The sequence below is a fragment of the Triturus cristatus genome, chromosome 4_2, assembly GCF_964204655.1.
Source record: "Triturus cristatus chromosome 4_2, aTriCri1.1, whole genome shotgun sequence".
In the NCBI taxonomy this organism is placed as follows: domain Eukaryota; kingdom Metazoa; phylum Chordata; class Amphibia; order Caudata; family Salamandridae; genus Triturus; species Triturus cristatus.
In genome coordinates, this window is record NC_140586.1 from 181,756,085 (window position 1) to 181,783,445 (window position 27,361).

At 48.7% G+C, this 27,361-nt stretch overlaps 1 protein-coding gene across 6 annotated transcripts in view; it reads right to left on the reverse strand.

Moving 5' to 3' along the window:
• LOC146833305 (uncharacterized) overlaps positions 1-27,361 on the reverse strand; it is a 328,801-nt gene that overhangs the window by 151,972 nt on the left and 149,468 nt on the right. The window lies entirely within an intron of this gene.

Genomic DNA, 27,361 nt, shown 5'->3' on the forward strand with positions numbered 1-27,361 from the left:
CCACCACAAAGGAAACTCCACACAAGGTATTATATAAAAATAACCTTTGTATTATACACAACACATTAGATAAAAACACACACTTTACAATGTGCCAACAGGCACGGGCAGAATTTACAAGGGATTATATATACAGGGGACAGGGCCACATGGACCACTGTCAGGAATTAGCACTCTTTAGAAATAGCACTTAGAACGTAGGAATAATATTTTACAACATAGCACATACAATCACTGTAGCACTAAAAATAGAACATATAGCACACAACCAGTAACTACTGGTAACCAGAAAGTACCACCTACGCAACCCTAACCACCTTTAGGAATATCACGCAGGGAACTAGGACCTTACTAGTACCACCTGTACTAAGGAGAAAACAACCACCTAAGTATCACTCTACCTGTAGGGGTCTAAGCACATAAACACAGGATGCATAAAATACATTTAGAGGTGGAAACACAGTTTAGGAAAAAATATCATGAAGGCATTGCGCAGGCGCAAAAAGTACATGTATGAAAATCACCAAGCGCCCTAGGGGAGGGCACAACATCAGATAACTGTCCGCAGGCCAACTGGCCTCTCAGGATGCAGAAATACCCAATATACAAGAATGTCAGGGCGCGACTGCGCAGGCTGCGCAAGCCCGGCGCACAATGTACAACCTAAACGTTGCAGCTGCCCACTAAGTGCTGGGCAGCTGGGGAGATGCTGGGGCACCACTGTGCCTTTTCAAACAATATACAGCACTCACGTGGAGCCTCTCTGGGCTCTGAGAAAGCAATGCCCCATAAACAGCGCGGGAGCCTCGTGGGCTCTAGAACGATGTGCCTCAACGTTGGAGCGCCTAGCGCTCTAAATACTTGTGCCCCCTTGGAGCCTTCTAGGCTCAGAGAGAATGCGCCTTTTTTTGGAGCCTCGTGGGCTCTGGACCAACTGTGGGGGCAACGTTGGAGCGGCCCGCTGCCTTCCGGGGCCGCTCTTATCATTAAAAATAAATGCCCCTCTATGTTAGAGCCTCGGGGCTCTAAATCAAGAATGCCTCCGACGTTGGAGCGCTCCGAGCGCTCTGAAACAAAGGTGCCTCGTGGGAGTCCTTCTAGACTCAACAAAATACTGCCCCCGCCGTTGGAGCTACACGGAGCTCTACACAACCAGGCTCCTCTTAGGTGGGGGGCGGCCCACTGCCAGACGGGGCCGCCCTGCCTTCGTGCCTCCGCTACCCTCGCTCTCGAGCCCCACTCACCTGGGCTCTCTGGCGGGACGTCTCCGTGGGGGTGGCGCTGCCCCTCTCGTTAGATCCAGCGCGGGGTGGGCTCCCGCCTGGATGCCTCTCCTTTCCTTCTGGCAGCAACGGCGCGGGGCTCCCTCAGCTCACGGGAGCCCCGGTCTACAACTTACTTCCTGCTTTGTCCGGGACAGCGCGGGGTAGGCTCCTGGCTGCTTCCTGCTGCAAAGTCCCGCCCCCGTCCCAACGAAGGCTGCCTGCCTTCCGGCTGGGGCGGCAGTCGATACGGATCTCGGGCTGCGGCGGTGATTCCTTAGATAGCAAAAGCGGGGTAGGCACCCGCTATCGGGCACACTAACGCGGGGTGGGCTCCCGCTATGGAAATATTAAAATAAGCGGGGTAGGCACCCGCGAGGATGGAAAAGCGGGGGAATCCCTAGGATGCAGCTTCGCGCTGCCGGCCACAAAATAAAGCGCTCTTAGCGCTGTCAATGATAAAAGCGCTCCCAGGCGCTGCAAGTAAAAGTCCAGCACAAAGTCCTGGCAAAGTTTTTAAGAAGGTAGGCAGGGGGCAAGGCTGGGCCCAGAGCCAGCTCACTGGGCCTCCAGGCAGGGAGGTAGTCCAAGTGGCGGTCCTCTGGCCCAGCAACAGCAGCAGCCCCCTCAGGCAGGATCCTGGCAGAGAACAGTTTCTGTGGGGACACAGCCCCATTTTTATACACTGAAACCCTTTGTTCTTGATTCAGGGTGAGGGGGAAAACCAGTCGCAGCTGGTTGGGGAGCACCCTTGATGTGCTCAGCCCCTCACTCTATTCATTGGCAGGGCTAGGGTCGTCAGTCGCACCGCAGGGGGCGGAGCCAGCATTGTGTGTGGAAATCCCTGCCCTATTCAGGACCCAGGTGTACTCCTCCCACCCATCTAGCTGCTGATCTCCCCATTCACCACTGGGTGACTCATCCTGACTCTGGGGAATCCCTAGCCCGTCACATGACACGACCAGCCAATCACGCGACAGACACACTGCACACAGAAGTGCCCACTTCTAGAAGTGGCACTTCCACACTAGGTACATGCACGCCGCACACCTCATCGCGCAGCATTCACTCCCACGAGTCCGCACATACCAAACTCGGGCCTGCACACCCCACGCATCAGGAACTACTAGGGACACATACATTCCCCATGCATTCCTATGGGAGGGCAGGCCTATCTCACCACATGCACTCAGAGTACGCACGCACTTTACCCTGGGACACAGGGAAAGTGCGCAGAAACCAAAAACTCACCACACCAAGTCACCAGTAAAAAGCAAAAAAGTTCAGGGGTGAACCTGCCAGAAGGGCCAAGTCCAACACAACCCCCTTCCAGCCAAAACGCAGGGCAGCCCAATCACCACCATGATGGACTTCCCTGCTTGGGGCGATAGAACACGGACGCGGGCCCGCAACTGCAGGGACACCCTCCGGTTCTACGCCACGGTGAACCCATGGAATTCTTTCTAACACCACTGTCTGGACCAACTGGGCTACCCCACTGGTACTCCCAAGCTGTCCGCGGCCAAGACCAGGCCCTAGGCCACCCAGGTGCCACTGGTCTTTGCCTAACCACAGAGTGGGGGGTAGTAACCCCTGGCACATAGCGGCCATTCTCCACTCTTCCTCTCTGAAAGACAGGACTAGACTGCCACTGGTTCTCCAGCCTAGGGTCTACACCCTCAGGCGGACCAGGAGTCTCAGGGAAGGCTCTCCTCCCCCTACCTCTTCTCCTAGGGTTCCTCCTCCTCTGGCGAGGGGTACACCTAGAACGCCATTCCAACCCAGGGTTTAACCCCTCAGGTTGTACCGGGGGCAGAGGTGGGCTCTCCCACCCTCTGCACCCCCTTCCAGAACCCTGCTCCCTACCAACTGGGGCGGTACCTCTGGAAGAAGAACTGGTCGGGACGCTGATTACAGACGTCCCACCCTTCAGGTCAGGCTGATCCCGAACCTGGCCTTCCAACCTCCGGCCTAGAACCTTTGGTGGAATAATTGCCTGGCACTCCAGGACTTCTGGGGATCTCCACTCCATCTCCCTGAGGCTATCAAATGACACATATGTCGAGCGACTGTCTGTCTGGCGCTAATCTCCCGTCCCCTGTCCACCTGACAGTGCGCGGAGATCCCCCAGAACAGAAGTGGTGTCACCCTGGTCACTACACGGGAACCTAGCCCAACTGGGAAGTCCCTGACCCACCGGCTCTTCCACTGGGGAAATCATCCCCCAATCACTCACGCTGGACTCCTGTACCCTCCCTACCGGAGCGGTACCGCCAGACTCCAGAACCACAGGAGCCCTGGTTACAGGTGCTCCAGGTCCTCCACTCACTAAGAGATCTTCCTCAAGTGGACTAACAGGACAGCCTAGGTCCCCAACTTGGTGTTCCCTCATGAAACCATCCAAGTCCTGAGGCAGGGTTTCGGGCGTCTGGGGACCCTCGGTCACCCCCTCACTCCTGCTCCACTGAGCCAGGCAGTGAGCCCCTACACCCTCCTCGCTATCCTGGGACCTAGCTGGGCTACACTGAGCCTCCTCCACCACGCTGGGCTGGAGGATCTCTGACCCACTATTGTTGGAATCACTCACTAATGACACTAGAGAACCTCTGGCCCTTTCCCAGCGGTCTGCTTCCTCTGCAAGTTCAAATGGACAAAAAGAGTTATACCTCAACAGGTGTTGGCGCAACCCTGGAGAACAACTACTGAGCATCTGCTCCTTGATAATCATATTTAGTACTCCATCCAAATCCTGCTCCGGGTTAAACACCAACCAGTCCACCAGGGCATCATGACATTCCTCCACAGCCTCCTCCCAAGACTGGTGAGACAGCTTCTTACTGCCCCTGAACTTCAACCTACATTCCTCCTCTCGGGAACAAGGTACCACACTCGGGGAACTGGGACTGGGACTCTCTATACTGCCCTTTATATTGCTGCCCCCCCTGGACTCCACCCTCACTGGGGAATCCAGAAAACTACCACTGCGCTCAGGGGACAGGGAAAGGGATGAGGCGCTATCTTCTACGCTGGACCCAGCAAGGGACTCCCTACCTACGGGGTCCTCACTCTCTACTGGCGTCCAGGTACTGTCATCTTCTTCTGAGTCTTCAGGGCTCCCCACAGACCCACCACCCTCCAGGTGTGAGGCCCGGGCCCTTTCTTCCTCACTGCGCTCACGTTTCCATTCATCTGCTTGCCATCCAATCATGTAGTTCCTCAATTCGTACACCGTGTCTGACTCTCTCACCCCTATGTTTCTTTCTCTACAGAACCTTTCCAACTCCTGCATACTGTAATAAACTAGATCACTGAGATCAAAAGCAGGCTCCATTCTGGCAGACGTTCTAGAGAAAAGATCACACAGGGAACCTAGGGGTCTGAGTTTAACAGGAGTACACAATTCACAAAAAGATTCAGCAAGCTCTCTAACCCAGAGAACTCACACTCACCTGCCTAGTGCCACTCACCACTCATCCACACACAACCCTCCCCTCGGACTGGTAAGGCAGTTTCTACCACCCCTGATTCCTCAACCTGACCACCACGTGACACAGGTACCAACTCTGGGCGCAGGGCGGGGGACAAATGTACAGGACACTATTACGCTGCCACCACTGGATCCCACCCTCTGGTGAATCCAGAAACACAATGCACTAAGGGGGATGATCTACCCTCCCGAGCTAGGGACACCTAACTCACAGTGCACAAAACCACATTTCCAAAGAAATGACAATTAAAAACAAACTTAGAACAATAATCCCTATACCATGTGATTTATCTAAATGCAGAGTTTTGTAGTGCGGCCAGTTGCCGCTGCGGTACAGCGCAAACGCAAGTCCAAATCCCACCGCTGATCACCAATGTTAGAAATGGGATTTCTGGTTGGCTAAGGCTTGCGCCAAAGTCAGGCAGAAACCACCACTCTAGTCAGGGCAAGGAAGTTACACGCCAAAGATAACCCCTGCTCACCCCCTTGGTAGCTTGGCACGAGCAGACAAGCTTATCCCTGAGGCGATGTGTAAAGCGTTTGCGCACGCACCCAGCAACAACACCCAAGGCCCACCACAAAGGAAACTCCACACAAGGTATTATATAAAAATAACCTTTGTATTATACACAACACATTAGATAAAAACACACACTTTACAATGTGCCAACAGGCACGGGCAGAATTTACAAGGGATTATATATACAGGGGACAGGGCCACATGGACCACTGTCAGGAATTAGCACTCTTTAGAAATAGCACTTAGAACGTAGGAATAATATTTTAGAACATAGCACATACAATCACTGTAGCACTAAAAATAGAACATATAGCACTCAACCAGTAACTACTGGTAACCAGAAAGTACCACCTACGCAACCCTAACCACCTTTAGGAATATCACGCAGGGAACTAGGACCTTACTAGTACCACCTGTACTAAGGAGAAAACAACCACCTAAGTATCACTCTACCTGTAGGGGTCTAAGCACATAAACACAGGATGCATAAAATACATTTAGAGGTGGAAACACAGTTTAGGAAAAAATATCATGAAGGCATTGCGCAGGCGCAAAAAGTACATGTATGAAAATCACCAAGCGCCCTAGGGGAGGGCACAACACCAGATAACTGTCCGCAGGCCAACTGGCCTCTCAGGATGCAGAAATACCCAATATACAAGAATGTCAGGGCGCGACTGCGCAGGCTGCGCAAGCCCGGCGCACAATGTACAACCTAAACGTTGCAGCTGCCCACTAAGTGCTGGGCAGCTGGGGAGATGCTGGGGCACCACTGTGCCTTTTCAAACAATATACAGCACTCACGTGGAGCCTCTCTGGGCTCTGAGAAAGCAATGCCCCATAAACAGCGCGGGAGCCTCGTGGGCTCTAGAACGATGTGCCTCAACGTTGGAGCGCCTAGCGCTCTAAATACTTGTGCCCCCTTGGAGCCTTCTAGGCTCAGAGAGAATGCGCCTTTTTTTGGAGCCTCGTGGGCTCTGGACCAACTGTGGGGGCAACGTTGGAGCGGCCCGCTGCCTTCCGGGGCCGCTCTTATCATTAAAAATAAATGCCCCTCTATGTTAGAGCCTCGGGGCTCTAAATCAAGAATGCCTCCGACGTTGGAGCGCTCCGAGCGCTCTGAAACAAAGGTGCCTCGTGGGAGTCCTTCTAGACTCAACAAAATACTGCCCCCGCCGTTGGAGCTACACGGAGCTCTACACAACCAGGCTCCTCTTAGGTGGGGGGCGGCCCACTGCCAGACGGGGCCGCCCTGCCTTCGTGCCTCCGCTACCCTCGCTCTCGAGCCCCACTCACCTGGGCTCTCTGGCGGGACGTCTCCGTGGGGGTGGCGCTGCCCCTCTCGTTAGATCCAGCGCGGGGTGGGCTCCCGCTTGGATGCCTCTCCTTTCCTTCTGGCAGCAACGGCGCGGGGCTCCCTCAGCTCACGGGAGCCCCGGTCTACAACTTACTTCCTGCTTTGTCCGGGACAGCGCGGGGTAGGCTCCTGGCTGCTTCCTGCTGCACAGTCCCGCCCCCGTCCCAACGAAGGCTGCCTGCCTTCCGGCCAGGGCGGCAGTCGATACGGATCTCGGGCTGCGGCGGTGATTCCTTAGATAGCAAAAGCGGGGTAGGCACCCGCTATCGGGCACACTAACGCGGGGTGGGCTCCCGCTATGGAAATATTAAAATAAGCGGGGTAGGCACCCGCGAGGATGGAAAAGCGGGGGAATCCCTAGGATGCAGCTTCGCGCTGCCGGCCACAAAATAAAGCGCTCTTAGCGCTGTCAATGATAAAAGCGCTCCCAGGCGCTGCAAGTAAAAGTCCAGCACAAAGTCCTGGCAAAGTTTTTAAGAAGGTAGGCAGGGGGCAAGGCTGGGCCCAGAGCCAGCTCACTGGGCCTCCAGGCAGGGAGGTAGTCCAAGTGGCGGTCCTCTGGCCCAGCAACAGCAGCAGCCCCCTCAGGCAGGATCCTGGCAGAGAACAGTTTCTGTAGGGACACAGCCCCATTTTTATACACTGAAACCCTTTGTTCTTGATTCAGGGTGAGGGGGAAAACCAGTCGCAGCTGGTTGGGGAGCACCCTTGATGTGCTCAGCCCCTCACTCTATTCATTGGCAGGGCTAGGGTCGTCAGTCGCACCGCAGGGGGCGGAGCCAGCATTGTGTGTGGAAATCCCTGCCCTATTCAGGACCCAGGTGTACTCCTCCCACCCATCTAGCTGCTGATCTCCCCATTCACCACTGGGTGACTCATCCTGACTCTGGGGAATCCCTAGCCCGTCACATGACACGACCAGCCAATCACGCGACAGACACACTGCACACAGAAGTGCCCACTTCTAGAAGTGGCACTTCCACACTAGGTACATGCACGCCGCACACCTCATCGCGCAGCATTCACTCCCACGAGTCCGCACATACCAAACTCGGGCCTGCACACCCCACGCATCAGGAACTACTAGGGACACATACATTCCCCATGCATTCCTATGGGAGGGCAGGCCTATCTCACCACATGCACTCAGAGTACGCACGCACTTTACCCTGGGACACAGGGAAAGTGCGCAGAAACCAAAAACTCACCACACCAAGTCACCAGTAAAAAGCAAAAAAGTTCAGGGGTGAACCTGCCAGAAGGGCCAAGTCCAACATAAACCATTTGTGTTTGTATTTTTTTATTTGCACCCTGCAGTAAGTATTTCAGGCCTTTTGATGTCTACTGTGCATGTAGATGCAATAGAGTATTGTAGCAGGTAATGTCAGGCTGCATTTATAACTCAGCAGGCCCTCTATTTATAGGGATTTTTGGCATTGAACAGATAGATAGCAGTAAGTAACAGTTTAGAGGATTTTGACACTGATTATTGTTGTTTGTTCACGTGCCCTGCCTGGTGTTTCTATGTGCTATTAAATGATGATCCTTATTAATTCATCAACCCCTCGGATACCTCTCTGAAGTGATCCTAATTTTTTCAACCATTTTTTTCCCATCACCTTGAAATTACATTTTCATATCTGAGTAAATATTGAATGCAGGGCATTATGTTCTTTAACTTTCAGAAGGTGAGTTGTTTTATACAGTGTAATGTACAAGCCTCGCATTGCGTCATTCTGTAAAACCTTTTCTGTTAATGCCAGTTTATGCTTTTAAGTGTTTTATCTGGTACATGTTGAATTACTCTATGTAAGCTTTAAATGGAGCGATGACTTTCCCAGTACTCCAAAATACAAGTGAAAGGGCCGGGCCATAAATCCTGGCATTTTTCTAGAGACACAATCCAGTGGTTCTTTTTAGCAGCATGGAAGCGTAGAGGGTATAAAATGTATTAGAACATTGGAATGTGGAGCACTCCATTGTAGACAATGGAGTGCTCCATGCTTCTACGGGCCGGTAAAGGCCCGCAGAGCAACATTCCAATGTTTTACAAAAGCCTCTCGAAGCTCGAGGGGATTTAAATCCCCTTGAGCTTCGAGAAGCCTTTGTTTAATATGTTAAAACATTCTGCCCTCTAGTGGCAGAATGTTCTAATAGCCTTATAGCCCTTCGTAGCAGGGCTATACCGCTATTAAAGTCCCGCTGCTTTTGTTAAAGTCCCTCGCCTTCGGCTCGGGCCTTTAACGCTGCAGCGGGCCTTTAATATCCGGTATAGCCCGCTACGGCGGGCTATAAGGCTATATTAATAATGCCAATTAATTAAGAAAGAAATCCTTTGGACACATAGTAACCACAGACAACTACATAAGGTTAGTTAATTTATTACAAAGCCAGAAATAATTGGACATAAAGACACCTCAAGATGAGTGTGTACAAATACATCAGAATCAGCATGAAGCCAAATCTGTTTATCCAATTAAGACGATGAAGCATATGTAAAACAATTAATTCAAAATACAGGTAGCAGAGAAAGCATGAGTCCAAGTTTCCTTAAATTGAGGGTTGATGAGTATAAAGTATTAATCTATCCCTACACTAACGCTAAGATGACGTGCCTACTTAAGCATCTTCAGGAAAAGGAATAAAAGGTGTCCGCCTGTGGAGTCTTCCTAAGAAGTCTCCCCACAGTTAATTGGTCATGTGGCAAAAAGCGAGAGATACAGAGCGTGTTCTAAGATGCTCTCTCTCCGAAGGCAGAAGAAGAAGTGGACACTTTCCCTACTCCCAGCAACACATTATTGCAGGTATCTTTCCCAAGAGTCTTTGCAGGTCATGCCATGTGGTCTGAGTACAATCCTAAAGGTAGTTTTCTATGGGATAACGATGTTCTTCTTCTTGCTTGGTTCCCAAGCCTTCTCCTGTGTGAAGCACAATGACCTTCCTTTATCGACTCAAGCTATGCGATTGTAACTTCTTCTCTTCTTGCCTGACTAATAAAACAAAGACATTATTCTAGTTAACGAGAACGCTTCTTTTACCTGCAACACAAAACGTGAAAAAGAACAAATTCCACAGCACACATGAAATTCAGCTATTTTCCAGGGAAATGCTTTTCAGGCCTACAAGATTCAGTTAACATAAGAAACCAGTATATGAGGTTTACGAATTTGCATCAGAAAATAAGGCACATTCAATTAATGCATTTACCTACATTCAAAATGGCACAATTTAAACACATTTAGCACATGAATAATTGTCAGTTTCACAACATGAGTTCTTCACGTTAAATATTTCTGCTAAATACATTTACTTTCTGCGTCAATTCTCCATGTCACTTTTCAAAGCCCTAAGCACATCACATTTCATGTTAATACATTTCACAATTCTACTACCTCAGGTTAATAAGCGAAAAGATTATACGCTGGTGCGCTCTACATGTGTGATTCTAATGCACCCATCCATAAAATGTGATTTCCATTACATCACCAGACACACCTTTTTGTCAGTGAATACATTTTCGCGCATCTGAACTGTATTTTTGACATTGTCCACGTGTTTGTTTCTTGCCTTTAGGTGACAAGCCATTTGCAAAACTTCTCACATTCTAAGTCCTCTAAACAGTGCTGCAGCTGCTTCTCTGGTGCCGTTGGTAATGTCCAAATTTTAAGTCCTCTAGGCAGTGCTGCAGTTGTCTCTGTTCCAAGTGGTAATTCCTCATTCTTAGTCCTCTAGACAGTGCTGCTAGCTGCTTCTCTGTTCTCATCAATAATTCCTCATTCTAAATCATGTAGACAGTGCTGCAGTTGCTTCTCTGGGCCTGTTTGTAATTCCCACATTTTAAGTCCTCTAGGCAGTGCTGCAAATGTATCTCCCTTCCCAGTGTTAATTCCTCATTCTTAGTCCTCTAGGCAGTGCTGCTTCTCTGGTCCCATCAGTCACTCACCCATTCTAAATCCTCTAGGCAGTGCTGCGGCTGTCTCTCTAATCACAGTGATAATTCCTCAATCTTAGTTCTCCAGGCAGTGCTGCTAACTGCTTCTCTGGTCCCATCGGTATTTCCTCATTCTAAGTCCTCTACACAGGGCTGCAGCTGCTTCTCTGGTTCTGTCGGTAATTCCCACATTTTAAGACCTGTAGTCAGTGCTGCACCTGCTTTTTTGGTCCTGCCAGTAATTCCTCCTTCTAAGTCCTCTATACAATGCTGCATCTCTGGTTCAGTCAGTAATTCGTCATTCTAAGTCCTCCAGACAGTGCTGCTGCTGCTGCTTCTGATGTTCCAGTGGTATTTCCTCTTTCTAAGTCCTCTAGGCAGTTATGCAGCTGTCTCTCTCTTCCTAGTGGTAATTCTTTCTACTTAGTCCTCTAGAGTCCTCAAGTAAAAAAAACAATGTCCTTTACAATGCCAATGTAAGGTAACAAAAATGCTTAATACACTTTTTTTTATAATAACTTTTTAACATGCTGCACAGCACCTACACTGCTCTGCAAAATAGCTTAAAAACATTGGCAAAGCCAATAGCTGTGGCTAAACACTTATAAGGTCCCAAAAGCGAGACCTATTAAATATACCAATGCTTGTTTCCTTTCAAACGTCCGTCCTCCTTTGCATTTTTTATAAGCCCATGTGTTATAGTGTTAATTATGAGCTATTATCTGCCAGGTTGCAGACAGAAGAGGCCAATAAAGAAACCCACCCCCTGTAACTGTTAAAGTAGGGTGTCACGATGTCCCCGCCTACAGGTGTATAAGGAATGAACGAGCGTAATCTCAGTGTCCATATGGACAAGGACCAAACAGGAAATTAGTTGATAACCGTAGATTAACCAACCTAAAGGGTCTGAGCTGTACCCTGGAAGGTTTCCAGTTCTTTAGTTTGGCGAATTGTCAGACATCCCGCCATTTACCTGCTCTTCACAGTATTGCCCGGAACTAAATTGGGTCTCTGTCTGGTGTGTTTATTTATGTGGAGGGTGGTGTCATGCATAAGATATCGAGCTGCTATTTGTTTCTACAGGTAGCAGGGGAGACTCGTGTCGGTGGTGCGGAATTTCATGGTGTCTCAGATCCACAAATACTCAGACCGGGCAGTCATGGAGTAGGGTTGAAATGATGGGAGGCAGGTGTTTTGCACTAGGGTGTGTGAGGCCACCCATCAGGCCATACTCTAGCGCTGTTGTGCCTGTGTGACAATCTTATTTTGCAGCCCCCAGTACGACCTCCTCCCCAGATTCCTACACTACCACCCAGCAAAAGTGCCCCTTCTCTCTCAATATATTTAATTAACAACAAGAGCACCCATGTAAGGTCGGCCTGGGACCATGGGAAACATGTAATTATAGACAACAGAAAGGTCCCTAGGGGCAAGTTAAATAAAGAAGGGAATCAATAAGGACCCAATCAGTGCTTATTTTTAAAGACTTGTCCAGCCGGACAGTGGTCAAAAATTTACTGATATAGTAATTAAGCAACAGTTACAAGAAAAATTCTCAAAGTTGGACACAAGCCTGTGTCCCGTACAGTTTTTTAGGGAGAAAACATAAACAACAAAACAGGTTCAGGCAAATAATGTTTTACAATTGGCAGAGGATGAAGAGTGAACTCAACAAACATTACACGGGACACCCTTATGTATAAAACATAGTATCGTTAGGAACATATAGGGTGTGTACAAGTGTCGACGGCGTTTCGATCCTACAACCGAAATATTAGGATCATCATCAGGACAACATTAGTAAAGCCTGTACAATTTCACCTGAGTAGCTTGATTGAAGAAGGGGGGAAAAATAAGGGGGAGAGGGGTGGGGGGGAAACAAGATAAAAGGTTAGAAAGTAGCGATTCCATATACATGATTAAATACAATAATCAATTGAATTAGAGAAAGGTCTGACCGAACACACTGTAAGTATCCTTGTGTCAAGGAACAGAATTGTGAGCTAACATAGTCGTCCTATGTCCAAGTGAGTGAGAGTGAAAGGTGAGGAGGAGATATTAACATAATAAGGATGGTGCCGGAAGTCAATTTTCCGTATTGTCAACATGAGTGTTGACAGAGGAGGGTCATAATAAGACCTTAAAAAGGGGTTCTACAGCTTGGCGATCGATGCAAATTAGAACCGCAAGTGAAAGAAGCGACGTAATTAAGCATGCCAGGTGGGGAGAGTGCGAAAAAATGCTGAGGAAGACCTTAGTGACAGATAATTAGCTAAGACGTGCGATCGGTGAAGCATCTAGCAGGATGAGTTCCAAGGCGCTGAACGGAGGTGAAAAGTGATACAGTTCAAAGCGAAACCGACGAAAACGAACAACGGTACCGATGTGTTCGCTGTGAGAAGGCAGAAGGAATAAGGCGGCTGACTCACCAAGGAATGAAGGGACAAGGAGTACGTGGCCAGGTTGGAGGCTGGGGGAGCCTCGGGTAATTGGTTCGTCACTAGGACTGATAAGAAGGGAAGTAGTTAGGAGCACGTCTAAGTAAGAATGACCGGGGTAGGATAGGGAGAGCAGGGAAACTCACCGGAGTCAGGAAGGGCAGGAAATGGAAGGTGCAGTTGCTGCGACTGAATGCAGTCCGGGTCAAGGTTCAGCGGAATCAAGGATTCAAGGGATGAAGTTCCGGAGTATCGGTAATATCCGCGACTTGGGAAGCCCGTGGCAAGGGGCGTCCAAGGGGCTTAATGCGGTCCGCGGCAGTGCGCTGAAGGGGGGAAGATGAAGGTTAGAAGGAGGGCAAGGGTGGGAGGGAATCGTGAAGGTGGAGAGGGTGGTAGGACTCACCGGTCTGATGGTGATTCTGGAAGTCCGGCAATGCGGGGAGCAGGGTCCGGTAATACGGCTGCTACCGTTGGTGGAGAAAGGGGCATATGATAAGGAGGGAGAGGAGGATGCTGATTGGATGGCGTCGGGAGTAGGGTAAAAATAGAGAAGGGAACAAGAACAAAATGACGGGTGCCATCTTGGATAGGGTGAATAAAGGGAGAGGAAGGGGAGAAGCAGTGGTGTAAGGTGGTGAATGAGTATAAGGATCAATTGGCAGAAGGTGCTGGGTGATATTTAAAAGGTAGTGCTGAGTGATAATTACAAGGAGAGGATAGAGAGTAATAGAATAACAGAGTAACACAACAGAGAACCAACCACATGGAATTGGTTTTAAGGGCATTTGTTGCTCAATAGAATTATGCAAAAGTATTCAAGGCACTTGGTGAAGACAGATTTGCAAGTTAGATACTTGTGGACCAATCCTCATGTCTATTTAATCCAGAATTGAAACTATCTGTATTCAGAATCCATTTTAATTCCTCTCTGTTCAGTGTCTTCATCATATCCCCTCCTCTTGGGGGCAATTTGACAACAGAAATGACAGTCCATCGAATTTCATCTTCAGAGTGTTTCTTTTCCACGAAATGTTCAACCAATGGTGCTGTGAGGATTTTGCATCTAATTCTACTGCGATGCTGGGAGATGCGTAGACAGATCTTTTGCGTAGTCTGGCCAATGTAAATCATATTACAAGGACAGAAGATTGCATAAATGACATTTGTAGAATTACAGTTGGTGAACCTTCTCTCTCAATAGCCCCTCTCTCAAATACATTTTGTTTGCTTAAAAGGGCTGGTAAATGCTGCCTTTACTAATCCACTCAGCTGTCCACATATAATACAGATCTGTTCTTTGCAGCAGGCATATTAACCCTCTGTGCTACTTTATGGTGAGTTGAAACTGCCCCTTGATAAAACTCTGATCTCTCTCACTCTAGCAGGAACATTAATCACATGAATCATCATGACATTTTTATCCCTGCCTGAAAGCTGAATGCACAAGGAATTCTGCGGCACGTGCTTTTAAATAGTACAACATTGCTACACTCAGCGCCCCCCCCCCTGAAGTCAGTGCCCCCACTCCCGGTCAGCGCCCAGTGCAGCCGCACCGGTCGCACCGCCCTAGAGCTGGCCCTGACCTTTACTCTCCTATGTGGACATCTGTGGCGATCTGGACATGTGTCTGGGCGGTAATGGTTTCTGCTGATATTTAACTTTGCATTACTCTGTTGGTCACAGGGCCAGAAGCGGCTGCAACCGATCGGGAGTAGTGGTCCTCTTCTTCCTGTCTCCGCCAGCATCAGGAAGCAGTAGGAAGCTCCCAGGCTCCCCATAGCTAATTGCAATGGAGCTTTGTGATTGGTTTGAGCGCCAAATCACGGCGCTCAGGCGGGGACTGGGAGGCTTTGCATGGTCCTCACCAGACTGTGTAATGTAAGCCTGGTGGGTAAGATGCCGGCAAAGCAGTCGTGCCAACTTAAAGAGTGCCAACCACTCCTCTCTCTGCTCTGGCCAGCCCTGCCCCGAGAACCACTGACTTAAATAGGAAAAATAATGATACATTATTATAATTGTATTTTTCCTTTTGATCAGTGGGGCGGAGGACCCGCCACTACAGGCACCTTTGCTCAGAAGCCATCCGTGAAACAGTCTGTGCGGGGTACATTGACGATGAACTGCCCTATTTGCACATTTCATTCTGGGAACTACTTTGGTACCCGAGTTTTCACTGCTGTGTTGGCCATCTATGCCCTCTTTACAAAAGTAAGGGAGGAAACCCTTTGTGTGGGTTACTGCAGTAAGGGCAGTCCCACTGACCATGGATACAGGGACACACTTCTTGCCGAGGCCTCGTGAGGCAATCTTCTGGGTGATGTAGCACATTGACTGCAGACTGCCTTCTGGGCCGCCGATGGGGCAGTGGTATGGACCCTCAGTACGGTTGGACCTGTGCAGGACATGTAGCCTACCCTGTTGGCCACAGACCGCCTTTGTACAGAGGCCCCGCTGGGATATTCTGTGCTGGACTTCAACAGCACATAAGGACCGCCCTGCTGGCCATTGATAAGGAGACCGCGTGGCCTTATATTTGGGGATTGAACAGTACATTGAGTGTGAACCATTCCACCCAATGATCTGCTTTGTAACCATCACTTTGACCATCCCATTGGCGATCGATCTCCCTCGCAGAGAGGCCCTCGATGGATATTCTGTGCTGCCCTCTAAGGAGCATACAAACTGCCCCTTCTGCCATTGACACCCTTTGAGGAGAGGCCAATGTTCTGTGTTGTCCTTCTGGAGGACATACAGACCGCATTGTCAGTCATGGATGTCCTTCGTACAGAGGCGCTCAGTGGATATTCTGTACTAGGCGCTATAGAATACGTCTTTGGCTTTGATACCATTTGTACAGAGGGTCCTTCTTTCGGCCCAATACAGTATACCTGGGCTGCCCCATCACCCTGATAGATAGTGCTTGAAATGGAAAAATAGAAGTGCAGGCTCTCTGTACCACGGTACCTACTTGTTTCTGAAAAGTGCTGGTACTCTCCAATTAAAAGTATTACGTTTTTCTTTAGAAGAGCAGGTACTCTCTCTCTCAAAATAAAAAAGTGCTAGTACTCAGTACTGGATAGTACCTGCCCATTTAAAGCACTGCTGATAGATACCCTTTGTCTGTCGGTTCTCAAGGAGATATCCGGAGTTGGGTGTGGCACAGTGTCTGCACCGCCCCCCTCCACCCTCCGACGACCATCGAGACCCTGTGGAGAGAGGCTGTGGTTGGCATACTCTGCGTGGGCCAGTGAAACCACGCACTGCCCTGTTGGCACTTTGCGGAAACACACGAGAATCTTTGACGTCATCTACAAGAACCAGTTGCAGATGTTTCCTCCTGTGAAATGCTACCAGATCATGACATGTGTCTGTAAAATAAACATTTCTCGGGCTTGCGAAATGTGCTCATTTCCCGCAGTTCGCCCTGTGTATTGCATCAAGTACAAAGGTAACTCGTTGTTAAACAAAGCAAGAACCGTGCAATGTCCTTTGATGTAGCGCTTAAAAGTTTGAAAACTGTAGGGGTGCATTATACTCACTGTTAGTCGGCACCCGCATATAATCAAATGTGTACTCAGGTATTTTGTGTGCAATGTATTACGAATTGTATAACCTATATCGATTTTAATAGAAGTGCCAGCTATGTACAAGCATCGTATGTATATATTGAAGCCATGCATAGAGCTTAGTCCTTTTTGAACAATGTGATGTTAAAACGTGTAGATTAGACTTCGTGTCTGTGGACTGTTTAGTTTGACCACACATGAAAGAAAGACGTAAATGTCAATACTGTGATTTAAACCTGCTTGTGTAACCGAAGTAGTGACCAGAATTCGCATATATCGTTGAGGCGAAAGGCCTGGTATTTTCTTATGTTAGCCAAGGGCAATAGGCCAAAAAGGATTTATTCCAGTAGAGGTTTTAGGCTGTAGTAAATTGCAACTTAAAAGATGTGAAGAATGTCTGCTTTGCATGATCTCACCCCAGGTGCAAGGACAGTTGCTCGTTAGTAGAGAAGCTCTTTGTTCACAAATTGACTTATGTAGTAAAAGCCAGACATGGGAGTGTATTGGAATGTGCCAATCGTAACTCCTAGTGCGGATGGCGTCTGGGACTCAAGGCCAAGCGATGGACGATGGAACTGGACAGCGCTCTGTGGAAATTTACTGAAAGACGACCCCGCAGAAGAGGAGGCGCAAAGGGCGTGTTCTGGGATTTGGGGTTCTGTATTAGGGACAGCGCCCCGAGGGTGGAGGCAGATCAGAGCAGCCCAGAGCAGAGGAAGGCTAGGCGAAGAGATAGAGGGGGCAACTTAGACCAGCTCTCTAAGTGAAGTCTTCTTATGAAGTTTCACTCTGACACCTTTTATTCGATGAGGGTCTCAAGGGGTTGCTAAGTAGGGATGTCATCTAGTGCAGAGTAGGGACAGAGATGGTATGGTTCAGTGTCCCTAGTATCGACATTTGCTTGGTGGTGTTCTACCTCATGCTTTTAGAGATTGTACTTTTAGTTATTTTTAGCCGTATGCGGATTCTCCGTAGAGTAGCTTTTGTGTTAGTGCCTATGTACCTGTTGTGCCTCGTATTGAGGACTTTGTATCTGCAAATCTTTATGTTGATAATAAAAACCAGAGAGCCAAGAGATTAAGTCTCGAGTCCTTGATTATGGCAAATTGCGGACAGTAATTTTGATAATTGTGTGTTTTTCCCCCCACGCTATTGGGCAAGTAAAAAGGTCCATCTGACCAGAGTGGGTTCCAGTAGATAATTGCGAGATACTCAAATGGGCCGGAGCACCTTCGACCTCGAGATACTGAGCAGGACAACACACATTCCAACAGTTGGAAGCAGAAAGCAGGGAGATTAAAAAAAAATGGAGGCATTTATTTTAATCATTGACTGCCACTGAAGTGAACGTGTATTTGGAAGTAAGAACGCTCAAATAAAGAGATTTCTTTAAGCCTACCCACTAGGGTTTTTGGGATTTGCAAATGGGTCAATTCATCTGAAAGGATTTTGGTATATATGAAACCCAAACTGCAATTCGATAACACGTTACCAAATCGCTATTTGGGTTTGTGACGAATTGGTATTTGAAAGGGGCATGTTTAGGGCGTCCCCTACAAATATGGAATCAGAATGGTTACAGACTACAAACATGCAGAAACAGCAAGGGGTGCCTCTGGGGCCCATTCTCCTTTGTGAATGCAAAAAAAAAGTATGCTTAATAGGAGGCAGTGCTCCACGGGACCACTGTGTCTTCTTAGACAAACAAAAACAACCCAAAGAAACTTCTGCTGAAATGTAGTCCAGTTTCCTTTAAGTGAAATAGGCTTCATACAAAAAAAGATTGCTTTATTAAATAAAAATCACAGGGATGGTGGTCTGCTGATCCCAACAGGTCACCATCTCTGCGATGACAGTGATAATCAGTGGATCGCAACTTGCGACCTACCTTATTAAAATTCAAGAGGTAGGTCAAATTACCACTCATTACGAATCTGTACCTGTTGTGCCTCGTATTGAGGACTTTGTATCTGCAAATCTTTATGTTGATAATAAAAACCAGAGAGCCAAGAGATTAAGTCTCGAGTCCTTGATTATGGCAAATTGCGGACAATTTGCCATAATTGTGTGTTTTTCCCTCCACGCTATTGGGCAAGTAAAAAGGTCCATCTGACCAGAGTGGGTTCCAGTAGATAATTGCGAGATACTCAAATGGGCCGGAGCAGTTGGTAGCAAACGAGGATGGTTTCTTACTGATAGCGAGGGAAGATTAGATAAGGATAAGTGACCCTTGAGGCCCGAGAGACGATAAGTGATGCTGAATCATCAGATGGCGAGCAGCAGACGGCAGCAGATGAGCATCGACGGCGAGTAGCGGTGCGGCAGAAAGCAGCAGTTCCAGGAGTGAGTATGAACATAATGAGATGTTGTAGATTGCGGTGTTGATTTGTTGTGTGATGTCTTGCGGAGTTGTTGTGTATGTCGTGTGATTGTGAGATCAGGCTGTGAGCGCGCGCAGCCCGGGAATTGTGGTGTAGAAGACACCTGAGATAGATTTTGTTGACCACCCAAAGGAGATCGTGAGGTACCATCGATCACCTGGACCGAGATAGGGGGAGCGAATGCGTGTGTGTATGGCAACTTAACGCTGGTCGTGGGTTGTGGTGTGCAGATCGGAGTGTTAGTAACCTATCAGAGGCGATTTGTCTGGCCGGACGGGGGCAGACGGGCGCCAATTGAGGTCAACAAGGTCGAGAGACTGTGGACGAACAGTCAGAGGCTGTGGACGGACAGCCAGAGAAGTAACTTAATCGGTTATTTCAGTGTGTGAATGGGACGTGAGTAAGCGTGAAGCGAGTTTTGGAGAAGGGAACTGCTGCGAACGAAGGAAGGTGACGTCAGAGGGTGTCGCGCTGTGATAGGCCGGTTGGTGTGAGTCGCGCTGTTATTGGAGGATTCGGGAACAAGAAGTAAATAGAGCGCGAGATCGAATTTGCTCATTATGAAGTGCCTTAGGGCTTTGCGAGAGTTGTGTAGAGGCGATAAGCATGTGGTTGTTCGTGGGGGAGAAGAAGCCCCTCCCGAGGATACCCCGGCACATTACATGGCACAGAATGTGGGGTTACATACTATAGTTTGGATTGAGAACTGGCACAAGGTTACACAAGGTGAAGGGGAATTAGCTTTCCCGAGGTACGGCTCATTTAGATTAGCGGTGCTGTACCAACTGAAGACGGTGATGGGGTCCTTAAAACCCTTGCCAAGACCAGCACAGTTTGAAGCATTACATGCGTGGATTAGAGCAGCGCATGATAAGGAAAAGGGAAGAAGTCAGGAGAGAATGAGGAAGTCGATTAGGGCATTTCAGGATGCCAAGTGGAACGCAGCGGAGAAAAGATGGAGAGTGCAGACAATTGAGGAAGCGAAACTGTATCCCGCGCTAATGGAGGAGACTGGGATAAGGCATGGGAAAGCACAGAAAGAGGAAGAGGATAGTGATTCTGATGATGGGGTATTGCAAAGATTGCTAGACGAAAGACCACCCCCTTATAATCCAGATGAAGAGGATGATAGGTGGGGTGAGAGGGGAGACTCTAGGAGGGTAACAATCCAGCCTGAGACCCGAGTGGAAGGGTTGGTTTCGTTTGAAACAGCGAGTTCACAGGGTCAGTCGGAGACCAGTGGAAGGATTGGAAGAGAGATGAGGTTACCGGATGCCTTAAGGGTACCGGTCACCATTGGACCGATTGTGTCGATATACAGTCCGGAATCAGAGGAAAGAGAGAGGTCAGAAAGGGTGGCAGAAAGAACGAGGAGAGAAAGCGGGGAAAGTGAGTTGGAAGGGGCAACGGCCCGACCTCCAAGCCCTGTACAATGGAGTACACCATTAGCAGCGGTGTCAGACACATCTAGGGGCGAAGAGGACGAGAGACCGGTGAGGCCGAGGACTCTGATGGAGTCAAGATCAGATTCAGGGTCATGGGTACCGCCAAAGAAGCAAATGAGCTGGAATATGGGCCGAGCGGGGACAACCCCAGTTGCCTTTACGAGTCATTCTGCTCCCATAGAACTACCAGAAGAAAGGAGAGAGCAGGAGCCGGAATGCGAGTATGATGAGGGACGCGGAGCAAGTTGTCAGGTGTTGAAAGGGGCCTTGAAGGCAGGAATGATAGATGTAGTAAGACTTAAAGCAGAAGCGGATGAAATAATATATGGGAATCTACCTCTTGAGAGGGTAGTGACATATACTCCAGATGAGTTGCTTTTTGTAGCAAAAGACGTGACTCGTAAAGCACGAGCGGCACATGAGAAACTGGCGGGTTTGGCTAGAGAATATGGGGTGGATCTGTCCAAGACTAGAGCGTTGCAAGGGAGCCATAGGATGCATTGTACCGAGCGGGAATTGGAAGAGAAAAGAGTTGTTGGTCTAAGGTCACATACTAAGGAACTGATTGTAGCTATGAGAATATGGCTGATGCTTGACAAATGGCAAGAGAAATGGGCTAGGAAAAAGAATTCTAGGGGAGCGAAAGGAGGGAGCTCTGAAGGAGATTTGCAGGAGGTAAAGATCCTTCCCTTGAGAGAGGTGGCGAATGGAGGATATGTGCATGTACCATGGAGCAGGGGGGATTTGGCATCATTTACGAATGATTTTCCCAGGCTCAGGGAGAAGCCTGCAGAGTGGTACAAGCAAGTTGAGCGTTTTGTTAAAATTTCGAAGGTGTTGTGGATAGATCTGAACACCTTATTCGATATCGTGGTTCCGGGAGATCTGTGGAACGCATGTAAAATTGCTGTTGATTGGCCGGACTATGAGCCTGATAGGAACATAGTTACAAATGGTCCGTCGCCCGTGGTAATGAGGCTGTACGATAAGGTAATTACCTGGTTGAAATCGAAGGTTTCACCCCAAGACATCGATTGGGTGAAGATAGATAGGACGGTGCAGGAGCCAAAGGAGACAGTACATGAATTTTATGAGAGACTTTTGAAGGCTTTTAAGCAGTACAGTGGCCTAGATGAGCTGGAAACGAAGGACATGGGACAGTTTGTGTCTAAGTTCGTGCTGGGTTTGAAGCCCGAGGTCAGTCTCATGATACAGCAGCATTTGATCTGTTGGCAGAATAAGCCTGTAGATGAGATCTTGCGGTACGCCAGGTACTGCACGGATGAGATTGAGTCCAAGCACAAGAAGATGAAGGATAACCTATTGCTCATTCAGATGCAAGCTGCTCAGGGACCGCCGAATGGGGGTCAGGTGGGGCGGAGACAGGGAAATTATCAGACAGGGAATCAGAACGCGCAGGGTCAGGGAAGGCCGAGGCCCGTTGACCCTAGGACAGGCATAGATGTAGCGATCTTGAAGAAGACGACTGCTTGTCACCAGTGTCACCAGGTAGGACACTGGAGGCGCGAGTGTCCCTTGAACCCCTATAATCAGCCGCAGATGGAGGGAGGAATGGGTCAGGTCCCTGGGGCGGAGCAGGTACAGACGGTGACTGTACCGAGAATGATGCAAGGGGGGACAGGCGTCTCGCAGGTGCAGGTTCCCCAGCCACCCCGGATGCAGAACATACAGCAGGGAGCTCGGACTTATTTGCAGATGCCCATGTTCGAAGTGGGAGAGGAGAGGGATGCAGATTTGCTGGCGCAGCTAAGTTTAGGTCAGGACGATGATTGCCTACTTAGGGCTATTCTAGAGGTAGATCAGAGAGGACCCTTTGTGGAAGCAGAACTCGATGGACGCCCGACTACCTTTTTGGTAGATACGGGGGCTACCAGGTCAACTATTAGGTCAGCAGTAATTCCGGGGGTAGCCCTTTCGGGGGAATGCATACAAGTGGTTGGAGTGGCGAACAAGAGGTTAGTGAGCCCCTTAACGGAACCGATTCCAGTCAGGATAGGAAACTTTAGGGATCGTCATCAGTTCGTGGTGTGCGACTCTAGTCCTGTTTGTTTGTTGGGAAGAGACTTATTGTGTAAACTAAATTGCACAATTTACTGTACCCCGAAGGGGGTAGAGGTACAGACAAGAGATGATGACGCGACCTTTAAGGTTGCAAATCAGCGGGTGTGTGTGGAAATGTACCCGGCTTTGACAGTGGAGGAGCTTCCGCCGGATTTGAGGGAATCTGTATCGACCGATGTGTGGGATCTAAGCGGAGAGGAGATCGGTTTAGTCAGGGGAGTGGAACCAGTGAAGATACAGGTTAAACCGAATGCAGAATTCCCGAGAACACCTCAGTATAAACTATCGCCTGAAACAGTTGCAGGGATTAAACCTGTGATTGAGTCTATGATTAGGCAGGGAATACTGGTGGAGATCATGGGTAGTCCATGTAACTCACCCATTATGGGACTGCAGAAACCAAGTGGGAAGTTCAGGATAGTGCAAGACCTGCGGAAAATAAACGACATAGTTGTTCCATGTTGTCCAGTGGTACCGAATCCATCTGTGATACTGTTCCAGATCCCATGTGAAGCTGGATGGTTCACAGTGATTGACTTGTGTCAGGCATTCTTTTCGATTCCCCTACATGAAGAGAGTAGATTTCTTTTTGCATTTAGGCTAGAGAACCGTATATTAACATGGTGTCGTATCCCACAGGGGTATACGGAGAGCCCGTCAATTTTTAATCAGCTCTTAAAGAAGAATCTTGAAGGTCTTGTGTTGCCGAAAAACTCTGTTTTGGTGCAATACATTGACGACCTGCTTATTGCATCAGAGACAGAAGACGCTTGCAGGGTCGATACCATTGCGTTGTTGAACTTCCTGGGAGAGAACGGTCACAAGGTGTCTCCAAACAAGCTGCAATACTGTTTACCTGAGGTACAGTATTTGGGGCACAGAATTGAGAAGGGTAAAAGGAAAGTGTCTCCAGATCGCATTGATGCGATTCTGAGGATGCCAGTTCCTTCGACACAGAGGGAAGTTAGAATGTTTTTGGGAATGGTGGGCTATTGCCGCCAGTGGATCCCAAACTTTTCCTTTGAAGCGAAGCCTTTACAGCGGCTGACGCGAAAGGATGTAAGTGATCCGGTACCATGGGACGACGACTGTTTGAAATCATTTCTGAGGCTGAGAGAAGCCTTATGTAGCGCTCCTGCGTTGGGAATGCCGGATTACAACAAGGCATTTGCATTATTCTGCTGCGAAAGAGAAGGTTGCGCATTAGCAGTGTTAACCCAGAATCATGGAGGTGTCCGTAGACCAGTTGCTTATTTCTCAGCTACTTTAGATCCAGTAGCTTCTGCGTTGCCCGGATGTCTCAGATCCGTTGCGGCAACAGGTGTCAGCATCGAGAGATGTGAGAGCATTGTGATGGGTCATCCTCTTACTGTACATGTGCCACACTCTGTTGAATTGTTGATGACTAGGACTAAAACACAGCACCTCACGAATAATAGGCTGACTCGTTATGAGCAAGTTATCCTTGCAGCCGATAATGTGACATTGAAGAGGTGTGCTGTTTTAAATCCTGCTACATTGTTACCTATTCCAATTATAGATGATAATGAAGATTGTGAGGACCATGATTGTCTCGATGTGACTGAACTATGCACCAAACCGAGACCCGACATTGTCGATGAACCGCTCCCAGTGTCAGATGAGATTTTCTTTGTAGACGGTTCATGTTTAAGAGACAGTGTCGGTCGACTGAGAGCAGCGTTTGCTGTATGCACCATCACGGGTGTGGTTGAAGCCGCTTGTTTAGAAGGAGTACACTCCGCACAGGTGGCTGAGCTCATTGCTTTGACTCGTGCCTGTTTGGCAGCCGACAAGATCCGTGTAACTATTTACACGGACAGCCAGTATGGGTTTGGTGTGGTTCATGACTTCGGACAGCTATGGTCCCAGAGAGGGTTTATGACGTCTTCAGGTTCTCCTATAAGAAATGGTGATCATGTGCGGAAACTGTTAAAAGCATTGCAAGGTCCTGATGAAATTGCTGTTGTTAAATGTGCTGCCCACACAAAGGGAAATGATTTCGTCTCGTTGGGAAACAATTACGCTGATGAAGTAGCCCGATTTTGTGCAGAACAGGGATGCAACTTCACTGAGACCCATGTTGAGGAAACTGGGGAGGAGGTGGTGTACGGTCAGATGTTAGCAATGGCCGACTCATGGGAGGAACTGAAACAGCTTCAGGAAGGGGTCTCGGAACAGGAACGTGACAGCTGGATACGAGCGGGATGTGAGAAGGGAGATGCGGATATATGGGTTTCGAATGATGGACGAGCAGTGTTGCCGGAAAGTTTGTTGAACCCCATGGCGAGGTTGATACATGGTGCTGTACATCTTGGTAGGGATGCCATGATGAGAGTGTTTCGTCAGACTTGGTACAACCCGAAGTTTCGTGCAGTGGCTGAAACTGTGTGCCAGAGGTGTGTCACTTGTCAACAGATGAATGTAGGGAAAAGAACCGCTGTGACGTTGAGCCACATAGGGAGGTCAGGGGGACCTTTCAATAGGATGCAGTTGGATTTTGTCGAAATGCCGAAGTGTAATGGGTTGAGGTACATATTAGTGATAGTATGTGTCTTTTCCAGGTGGGTGGAGGCGTACCCTACACGCAGATGTGACACACTCACAGTAGCGAAACGGTTATTGAGAGAACTCATTCCAAGGTACGGGTTCCCGACGTCCTTTGAATCGGACAGAGGAACTCATTTCCACAGTGAAGTTATGAAGTTGCTTTGTGCTGCTTTGAATATAGACCAGAAGTTACACTGTAGCTATAGACCAGAAGCTTCAGGGATAGTGGAGCAGGTGAATGGAACTCTGAAGGCTCGGATGGCGAAAGTATGTTCGTCCACGTCTCTGAAATGGCCTGACGCACTACCTTTGGTCCTTATGAGCCTTCGAAGTGTGCCTGATAGAAGGACTGGGTTGTCACCCCATGAAATCCTCATGGGAAGAGCGATGCGTTTGCCTGCAATACCTGCTACTGCTCTGATAAATATCACTGATGATATGATCCTGGACTATTGTAAAGGCCTTGCTGACGTGGTCCGTTCTGTGTCTCAGCAGGTGCAGACAGCAACGGTTCCAGCTGCGAGTGACCGGTGCCACGACTTGGACCCAGGCGATTGGGTCCTAGTCCGAAAGCACGTGAGGAAGAGTTGTTTGGATGCTAGGTGGCGCGGCCCTTTCCAAGTGATTCTTGTCACGAACACCGCTGTCAAGTGTGGAGGTTTACCGAACTGGGTGCATGCTTCTCATACCCGTAGAGTTCCAGCACCCTTGGAAGATACAGCCCCTCTCGAGAACCAAGATCCCAGTGAGCCGACAGAGCCTCCTGAGAGGGTCAGTCAAGCTGTAAGGGTTGCTGAAGCGGCTGATGGTGCACTGAATCGTATTGGGGAAGAGCGTGAAAGGAGTACTGACCCAGAAACCGGCGAAAGAGCAAGAGGTGCAGTGGGTAGTACAGAATCAAGTTCTGCCGAAGAAGAGGAGGTCAGTGCACAGGGTATCGAAGGGAAGACCGGAGGTGTTACCGAAGCAGAAAGGGTTTGGCCCGCAAGAGAGAACCGGGTAAACCTGAGGTTGGCTCCGGACACAGACCTTGCACCAGTTTCGGAAGAGCCAGAAGAAGAATCAGGTGACGAGGAGAATCCTCAAGGTGGTGTGAGAAGGTCCAAGAGAACTCGAGTGCCAAGTCGGAAGTACGCTTCACCCGAGTGGGCATATCAAGTGACTGATGCCAGGGTTACCGAGCACGGGAAGGCTGAGGTCGATGACATTGGTCAACAGTGTCCCGCTCCAGAGGGTGGAAGTGTTGCTGAAGGTTCCGGGATTGGAGATCGAAGGAATTTTGACGATTCATATTCCGAGTCCGCCATTCCTGAGTGTCATTCGAGGTATGATCTTGGACAATTTGGAGTTCCCGACGTTCACGACCGTGCCAGACCCACAAGAACTGATCATTCTTAAGCTCGAAATATTGCAGGGAGTCTTGGAACTGTTAGGACCAGCGCTTATGCTAGATTGATTTGAGAAGGTTGCAAGCAGAAAAGAAGATAACCTAGATCCGAGCGGAAGAAGAACAAAATTAGGGATTTTTCCGTTATAGAACGAAGAAAAGTTAGGGAGGTTTGCCTAAGTTCCCGAAAGAGACACTGATGAGAAAGAGACTTACCCTTTCAGAGACTGTATTGGACACTGAGTATATTCCGAAGATGGCAGATCCTGCAAACCCACATCGTAGGGCTAAATGGATAATAGGCACATTGGTAGGAGTTGTGATAGTCACCATATTTGCGGTAGTGATAAGTTCGTACATGGTGGCTCACAGGCAAGAGGGGAAGGTTCAGGGAGCACCCACACCTATTACCCCAGGGCAGAGTGGTGTCAGTATCAGGGAACAAGAAACATCGAAGATGAGGGATGATCGCAGACTCCACATGGATTTGTCCAAGGGTGATTTCAAGCTTAATGCGTACGCAAGGTTGCTGTATGAGTATGTTGATGCGATGGATGTGAAGGATTGCTATGTATGTATGCAGTTGCCTGCTTCAGTGGATGAGGGTATCAAGTATCATCATCTCCCATTGACTTATGGGATTTCTTGTAGTTTATTACTCAGTTTATTTTATGACAGGAGACAGTTCGAGTATTTCTTTTCAAATTTTGACACGGTACTTCCTGAAGTTCCAGCAATCAAGCATTTGAACAAATATGATTCTAATAAGAAAGAGGACAGACTCCTGAAGTATTTTAGACCGACTATGAAGTTGGATACGGCGCATGCTCACAGGAATAACCTGACATGTGCGTTATCTGAGATAGAGAAGAAATTCATAGACCAGGTAGAGGACAGATACAGACAGTTGACCCAGACACGACACACCGGAGAT